Consider the following 8,777-nt stretch of genomic DNA (forward strand, 5'->3'; position numbering starts at 1 on the left):
CTGGCTTTTGTTTAGAGGCAGGTAGCTTCTCCCAAATGCAGACATTTGAGGGGCAGGACTTCACGTCATCTTTGTGATTCTTGTTAGGCTCATCTGGGCATTTCTCAGGGCCCTTCAGGGCTGTGTGGACTCTCTAGTTCCCCCTCAAATCATCGAGTTCAAGGAGCACAGAGTAGGCACTATACAGAGACCATTAACTTAAGTCGAGACCAGGGAGCAAAGGAATAAAGGCCATCTCTGTCTGCTCACGAAGAGTTTATAGTCTACTTGAGAGAAGAGGAAATATTCCCAAGGACACATTTAGTTATTATACCTTATCATGTCGATAAGTTAACGGGATGTGTACAAGACTGGGGGAACCAGGAATACTGTAGCAGAAAGATAAGTAGGGACCAAGGGGCTGAGTTATGCCACCAAAGGAGTATTTGATCGTCTCTACTTCATTGCCTCTCTCTGGGCGGTGGTCCCCATGAATGTAAAATCTATAATATTTGAGGCTTCTATGACAACTGGCTAAAGATCTGGGGAAATTAGGAAAGCCTCCCTCATTGAAGTTCCTAGAACAATGATTACAAAAACATAACCGGGCTGATCCTGAGAAGGATGTCTCAGTAGCCCCCCTTGATTAGGCCTCTTCCCATGGATTCTCTCAACTTGCCGTGTATACCCCAAAGCAGATGAGGCAAACTTTGTCCGAACCCTTTGAAATAGTTCTTGTTAAGGTGGAACCAAGTTTACAAAAGTTACTGCAAACTCCTCTAGATCTGAACCCTGAGCAGAGCCTGAGATATGGTGGAAGAGGCTGGGGAGATGCTGCCCCCACCGGCAGAAACCCATGTTACATCTGCTCCCTCGTACCCACCAGGCGGGGGGCCCAACCGCCCTCTGGGACAAGCCAAGCTTGGTAGTCACCCAACTTGAGAATCTTTTGAGCTCTTCCTGTCGCCATGCCCCACCCCATCCCATTCCATCCTTGCCTCTTTTTTCCTCCTCCCTGGCAGCCACTCTGTTTTCAGATGTTTACCCTCAGTTAGAACCTCAGTGGCTGGCACGGGGCCTGGAAGGGCAGGGGGAGAGCACCCTGAAAGAGGAATTCCTTTGGGAGGCACCTAGGGGGCACATCAAATGGATGCCTACTCTCTGTGTGTCTGACAGACTGGGTGCGTATGCGCGTGCGCGCGTGGCGTGTCTTCACTAGTTGACTGTGGTCCATCTCTCTGGCCTGCAATGTCATTAATCCTAGATTAGCCCCAGTCGGATGCCTTTTTTTGGGCACACCGGTGTCGTCTGTGCTCCGAATGCTCCATCGCAGTGGTCTCAATTTGATCAGGACATCCGGATTTTGTAACATCATTTTATAACCGTTCCCCCGACCCTGATTCCATCCTTCAGAGCTCTGAGGACATGTAACTGGAAGCTGCTCCAGTTACTCTCCCCCTCTGCGGTGGACCGGTGTCACCTGCCGCCCTGGCATCATCACCCAGGCATGCACTGTCACACTCCCAACCGGAATGTCAGCTTGCTGTTTGAGATTCACACCGACACTCGGTCCCCAGAGGGCTCCTTGCTGAGCCAGGGCAGCCTGCGCTTGGGAACACATAAAAGCACAGGAGTCCCCTGGCTTTCTGGCAGCACTTCAAGCACTGGCCCAATGAAGAGATCTTGACAGCATACTTGTAAACTCCACAGGCCCCCAGGGCTCAAACACCATGATATTTATGCTAGCGAGGTAGATAGCCAAAATAGTTTAGTTGTTATGCAGACATTGGTCTCTTAGTCCGGGCCAGCATTTCTTACACCTGTTAACTGGCATTTGAAAGAAGTGAGTCGAGGGAGGTGGGGGGCCTTTGGAGCTGCTGCCAACCTGTACCTGAACAGCAGGGAGTCCAGCCAGGTTTCGGCCCACCCGGCAAACAGGAGGTTCGCTGGGGGAGTGAGCAAATGAGTCCAAGGGCTGCCAGAAAGGACAGTCGGAGAAAGAAGAGAATAGGAAGGAGGGTAAGAAGAAAAGTTAAGAGACCGAGAGGGAAAGAAAACAAATCGAGGACAGGTATTTTTAGATTTGCTAGCACAGAGTTTTGTGCTTGTAGCACCCTGGTCTGTTTCTGCAGCACCAGTTCTGCTGGCCCAGGTTGGAACAAGCGGTCCTTGCTCCCTTCTCTCCTGAGGCTGTAAGCTCACCCACCTTTCAAGGTCAGCTGCAGGACCACCTTCTCCAATGAGCTTCCTCTGAAAAGCCCAGAGGCCCAGCCCTCTTTGCCTCCTTGCCACTCTCATTATAAGGTTTAGCGCTTTCCCATTCTCCTGTGTGCTAATTGTATTTCTCTCCTACAGCCCACCCGCCTCCTGCCGTTGTTAAACTCCTTTCTCTGGCCCACACCGCCCAGCACAGTACTAGACTCAAAGTAGGTTCTTGGCTTCCACGGCTGATGGATTAGTGTTCTCCCTCTGGATGTCTTTTTCTTTTTTTCAGTCTAGACCTCCTGCCTCCACTTCTGCTTAGCAAAGACCCCTCTCTATCCCTACATAGCTTCAAGCTGACTAACAGAGCTCTGTCAGCCTCCTTCCCTTGAGGTTTGGGGGGTCCACAGCTCGACCTGAGATGAAACTAGGTTTAAATGATTTAGTAAAAATAATTTCTATATTTCATTATGGTTGCACAAGAAATTACCAGAAAGTCCCCCTTTAGGAACTGACATATTCCAAAAGTTAGCTTATGAATTAGTTGTTGAAATCTGGAAGTTCATAGAAACAATATTATACATTCATTCATTCATTCATTCAGCAAAGACATCTTGAGCACAACTACAAGGCAAGCACTGTTCTAGGTGCTGGGGAAACTGCAGGGGACAAAGCGTATTAAAAACCTTTGTCCTCAAAGAGTGTATATCTTGGTCAAGGAGACAGGCAAGCGACAAATAAATAAGTGAAATATATGTCAGATGATCCTGAGTGCCATGGAAAGGAATAAAATAGGGAAGGAAAATAAGCAGTGCTGGGTGGGGCTGGGATTATCAGAGGGGTGACCTGGGAAGGCTTTATTTGAGAGAGATCTGAACAAGTGAGAGAGAGGGAGAGGAAAATTGCAGACTTTAGGCAAGAGCGAACTTGGTATTTTAAGGAACCACAAGAAGGTCAGAGTAGCTAGAGCAGAGTGAGCACTAGGGATGGGAAAATACTGGTTGGTTTCCCCTGCCAGCCCACTAGTAGTCCATTTAGGCCATAACGAGTCTGAGCTGTGATCCTAATTCAATGCAACACACATTTACTGAGTGCCTACTCTCTGCCAGGGATTAGTGCTAGGTGCTGGTACTAATATCTCAACTACCATAACCATGGTTCTCTAGGAATACCTCTTTTGAGTGTCAGCTAGAGGGTGCTAGGGACATACAGAGCTAACTCAGAGTAGCATGGGGCCCAGGCAGGTGAGATACAATGCCCAGTAGACAAAACCTCCCTCCTGGAGGCAATGTGGAACACTAGCACCATCTCTTGATTTCCTCTTACACCAGATGGCTCCAGTCATCTAGGGTGATCAACCATCTCCTGATTTGGAGGCTTAGGCACTTGCTTTGTGGCTGAGTGTTGATTTTTGTCCATAGATTTGCTATGTAACCTTTCTGATCCTTGATTTCCTGGTGATGATAATGACTGCTTTACTGTGTGTGTGTGTGTGTGTGTGTGTGTGTGTGTGCGTGCGCGCGCGTGTAAATTAAATGAAGTTAGTGTACATAACAGAAACTTATAAAAGTCTATTAATCTAAATTGTCATGATTTTAGAGTTACTGTTTCTTCTAGGTCAGGAATTAAGGGAAAAGGGCTCAGAAATCGATGTCTCCCAATGACACCTTCATATAAGAAAATTGCTGGTGAGTTTTAGGTTGGCTGTCTAATTTCCTCGGAAAAGGTGATGAGGTTGGGCAGTTTCAAGGTGGTGAATAGCTCCGCGAAAAGATCCAGGTGGGAGAAGACATTGGTTGATGAAAGGAAAGGTCACTTGAGAGGTTGTGGAATAGAATTTGAGGAAAGATATATAATTCATTTAAAAAATAACAAGCAAGAAGACAGACCCAAACAAATCGTTACAGAAGTAAAATCACATTTCCGCTTTGGACACTGTCCTTTGCTCTCCACGTTCCTGCATCCTTCAGGCCCCATTTTCCAGAGGGTTTAAGCTGCTCACATAGCCTAGGTCCCACCACCCCGGCCCCAGCCATCCAGTCCTTCCCAAGTCTGCCTGCCTTCTCTCCAGTGTCCATGAGAACAGGGCACTCTGTGTAGAAAGGAAACTTTCTAGTGACAGTGACTTCACTTCCGTATTATATGTTAAGCTATGCATTCTGGAGAGCCCTTGTTATTAGAAGTTCTTCCTTTAAGTCACTTAAAATCTGCTTCCCTGTGATTTCTCCTATATCCTGGATCACCTTCTACAGGACTCAGAGGCATATTAACTAACTCTTCTTTCAAGACACAGCTTTTCAGGTATCTGAAGATAGGCCCCTATCCCGCTGCTCTGACCCTTACATGCTCTGTTTAGGATTTTCTCCTTATTTTTGGTGTTCAATTTTGTCATGAAGTATCTGGGATTTTTTTTTCTTTTTTTAATGCTGCGTTGTACACAGTATGTGCTTTCAATCTGAAAATTCATAACTTTCTGTAGTTTTTAAAAATTCTTAACCATTACTACTAAAAGTAATTGCTTCTCCCCTGGCCACTCTTCTCCTTTTGTTGAAATGATTAGACATGTGTTGGAATCTCTCGTTCTACCTTCTCTGTCTCTGACAGCTTTCATATTTATTTCTTTATCTCTCTGAGCTGTGTTCTGAGTGAATTCTTCAGACCTATCTTCCAATTCACAAATTCTCTCTTTAACTATAACCATCTTAGTGTTCACCCGATATTGTTTTATTTTATTTTTATATTTTAATTCCTTATTGTTTCATAGCTGAACCCACTTCTTCCTGCTCTAGGATTTGGTTTCTAGCCATGGATCACTTTACTTTTATATGAAGTTTCTATTGCACAGAAATGTCAATTGTAATTTGGAGTATGGCTGTCTACTAATTGTGACTCCATCATGGTCTAACCATAGGTCAGGTTTGCTGGAGAGCAGTTGGAAAGCAGAAGCAAACTTCTCTATTCACAGGGAATAAGAATTCTCCCTGTTTGTAGCAGAACAGTGGGCTTGAAAGGCAAAGGTGATCATAGGCCATTATGATTGCTTTTCTGTTTTTCAAAACACCTCAGGTGAAGCCATCTGGTGTAAGAGCATTAAGTGCCTACAATTGTTAACTCCTTTCAAAGTAGCATGTGAAGCTGTCTGCTAAAAAGAGCACGAGTTCTTGATTCAAGATTTTGAAATCTCAGTTTTATCACTTACTAGCTGTGTGATGTTGGAGTAGTTTCTTCACCCCTCTGAGCTTCAACTTTTACTAAACAGGATAATGATACCTACATCATGAATGAGGATTAAATGAAATAATGCATGTAAAGAGCATAGAGTAAGTATTCAGTAAACATTTTTGGTACCCTTTCTTTTGATTGGGTGTCATTTGGAAGAACTGGGGATAAGGAAGGAAGCAAGAAGGTGATAAAAATGAATGAGATTATTAAGAATAGAGGAGATTGTTAAGGACTGTCACAAAAGGATCTAAAGCCACTTTGGCCATTAGCAATGAATGGAATCTAGTTGTAAATATTGGTCACCTCCAATAATGAGGAATGGGTGGAATGCCCCGTCTTCTTCCTCCACGACCTGGCTACCTGGTGGTAGGCAACAGTAAAGGAGGATCTCAGACTTCATTCTACCATATTCTGACACTGACCAGCAGTTAGGTCCCCAAACAACCATGCAAGCTCATCTTGTAAGCTCAGCATGTCCCCCAGTTGGTCCTCCTAGGCAATCTGACAAACACACTGCATGAAAAATTTACCCCAAGCAAGCCAAGCCAAACGTAACAAACATTCTGACAGCAGAATCAGCAAATCCATCTTCCACCAAGCATGGAGTTCAGAGGATAAATGAAATTTCAGGTAAAGGGTACCCCTCTAAATGTGGGAGGTGGGTCTGGACCCATCGGATTCATGCAAGGGCAGATGTGTGTTTACAAATATTCTAGCCAGGCACTTATCTTGAACATCACTTATTTCACTGATGAAAAAATACTTTGTCATTCTTTATGCTAATTAACCAATTCTCAGATATAGGTTTAGACTGAAGCATTTTCTGTACTTCTTCTGTGATGTGCATTCCAGGGAGGGTGTCTTCCAGTGTTCACAAATGTAGATTATAGTCAACTTGCACTCACACGTACACATCACGCTGTCTACATTGAAGTATTTAAAGGGAGATTACAGGTACTGTAACAGGAACAGTTAGGCGGAAGACTTGGAAAGCCTTATATCCTTCAAGTAAAATCAAAAGATAGATGCGAAATTGCAGTCACTTGTTCAGATGGAGGAACAAACAGCACTCTCTTTGTCACATCTGAATGATTTCTATATCATGGCTTGTTTATTATAATCCCTCTTTTGGTCAGAAAATGACTCAGTTCCCACTCAACTTTGCTCATGCTGCCAGCATCCCACACAGTCCTCGAGACATTTTCAATATAAAGATTTTCATATAGACTTGAAGCTTTAAGACTTGATAGGAGGAATCAACAAAGACATTGATATTATTTACCTATATCTGCATTTCTTTCAAATCATAGTTTGTTCGATGCACCCAGGTAGCTAACATTCCACCTTAGATAATATTTCTCTCAGCCCCTAAACTCCCTCGAACTTCTTCCATTGGGCTTTACCTACTGGCAGAATTTGATCAAAGTGTGGGGGTGTTGGGATTCAGGAAGCCAGTGCACACACTGGCCTTTCAGCCTACCCAAAGGTGGTAGAGACTCTAGCATGGTGAAAATGCCACCCTCTCTTCAGGGTATATATAGCCAAATACCCTCCATTTTATCACTTCTATTTGGCTGCTTCATGTGAAGACCTCACTTGGTTAGGAGCCAAAATCCTGGATTCAGACTCCAGCTCTGTCATCTGACAGCTGGGTATGTTTGGGTAAGTCACCAGTCCAATCTCCTAATCGGTCAAATTGGGCCGAGGGCACTCAATCTCACGGGGTGGTCATTAGATCAAATGGCAGACCATGCAGATTTTGCTTAGTAAATTACGTGCAAAGAAATATTTGTACCAATCATATACATATACTCGATTGTTTCTTGTGAACATACCTTATCTTTTCAACTAGACTTTAGGATTCTAGAAAGGAGAGGTCACAAACTATGTATCTTTGTAGTACCTAACAGTGCCACATACCTACCGGTGCTCAATGGGTAAGAATGATTTTCTTTAATAGAGAAGAAAGCAAGGACTTAGCTTAATATCGTATATCTAGGGAAAGGTTTCAACACCATTTATTCAACAAAAAGTTATTGAAGACCTACTATGTTCAAAGTTTTGTGTAAAGCTTGGAACGTAAGATCAGTACAATGTGGCTTCTGCCTCCAAAAAATTAAGGAGAATAGTGCGAAAAGGGCTGAGAAGAAAGTCTGTACTGAAAACAATGGGAACCCAGAGAAGGGGGTGACCACTTCGACCCCACGGAGTGTTGAGGGTGGACATGAGAAGAGGAAAGAAGAGCTTCATACAGAAAGTGATGCATGAACCGAGTCTTGAAAGATGAGCGGACACTTGACATGAGGGGACAGAGGGCACAGATGCTCTCTTCAAGAGTGACAGTGTGAGCAGAAACCGGAATAGAGTAGTGCCAAAGGCTACAGCTAGTTTGTAGGGCCAGAATGTAGGGAACAAGAGATGGGTGGTTAGAAAGAGGTGAAACTAGAATTCTTTTCCTATTCTTAGTTTCCAAGAAAGGGGATTTTTCCTACACCCACTTCTGACTTCTCTCCATGCTTAGGAGGGTGCAGTGATTGGTTAGTAAATTGGGGAAGAATACTTAGGCATGTGCTTCCCAGCCCTGTCCTCCTTCCTCGTGGGATCGAGATTGTCTGCAGAATGGAAATCTGCTTCTCTGCCCCAGGCCACATGCTTGGGGCTGTGTAGGGGTGTCAGTTGGTAGGCCCATCGGCTCTCATACTAGGCTGTGTTCTCCAATTTAGCCTTTATCAGTAATAAAGGTTCAGGCCTTGTTCACACCTTTTGTTTTATTTTGCAATTTGTCCAGAGCCCACATGGGGAAGAAAATGCTATGTGTCGGGTGCCCCCACCAGGCAGATGAGGGCCAGAGCATGGAAGACTTGGAATGCTCTGCCTAAGAGTTGGGAATCACATGGACCAAAGGGTCTCCATTACAATGAGCACAGGATGAGAGGGAAGGAAACAGTAAATGCAGGCTTTGTAAGAAGAGCATGAATCTGGGTGTCAGAAGAACTGGGAGCCAGCCCCAGCTCTTCCACTAATCACCTGGATGACTTTGGGCAAGTTGCTTAAACTTTCCACGATTCAATTTCCTTATCCGTAGAATGAGTCAGCTTACATAAGTCTTTAATGGCCCTCTCAAATTATATAAACTTAAAAGAGGGAGGATTTCCGAACAGGAGGAAGTTTTGAACACCAGAGCAAGTTGTGGAATTTCTTTCCTTGGAGATCTTGAAGAAGCAGCTGGTTTAGCATCCAATTTAAATGAGCAATTTAACTTGTATATATGCCAGATACTCTATTACAAGCATTATATGAACTCTCTCATTGAATCCTCAGGCCAACCTGTGAAATAGATACTATTATCATTCTTCATTTACATACAAAGAAAC

This window comes from Pteropus alecto, unplaced genomic scaffold, assembly GCF_000325575.1.
Source record: "Pteropus alecto unplaced genomic scaffold, ASM32557v1 scaffold338, whole genome shotgun sequence".
NCBI lineage: Eukaryota > Metazoa > Chordata > Mammalia > Chiroptera > Pteropodidae > Pteropus > Pteropus alecto.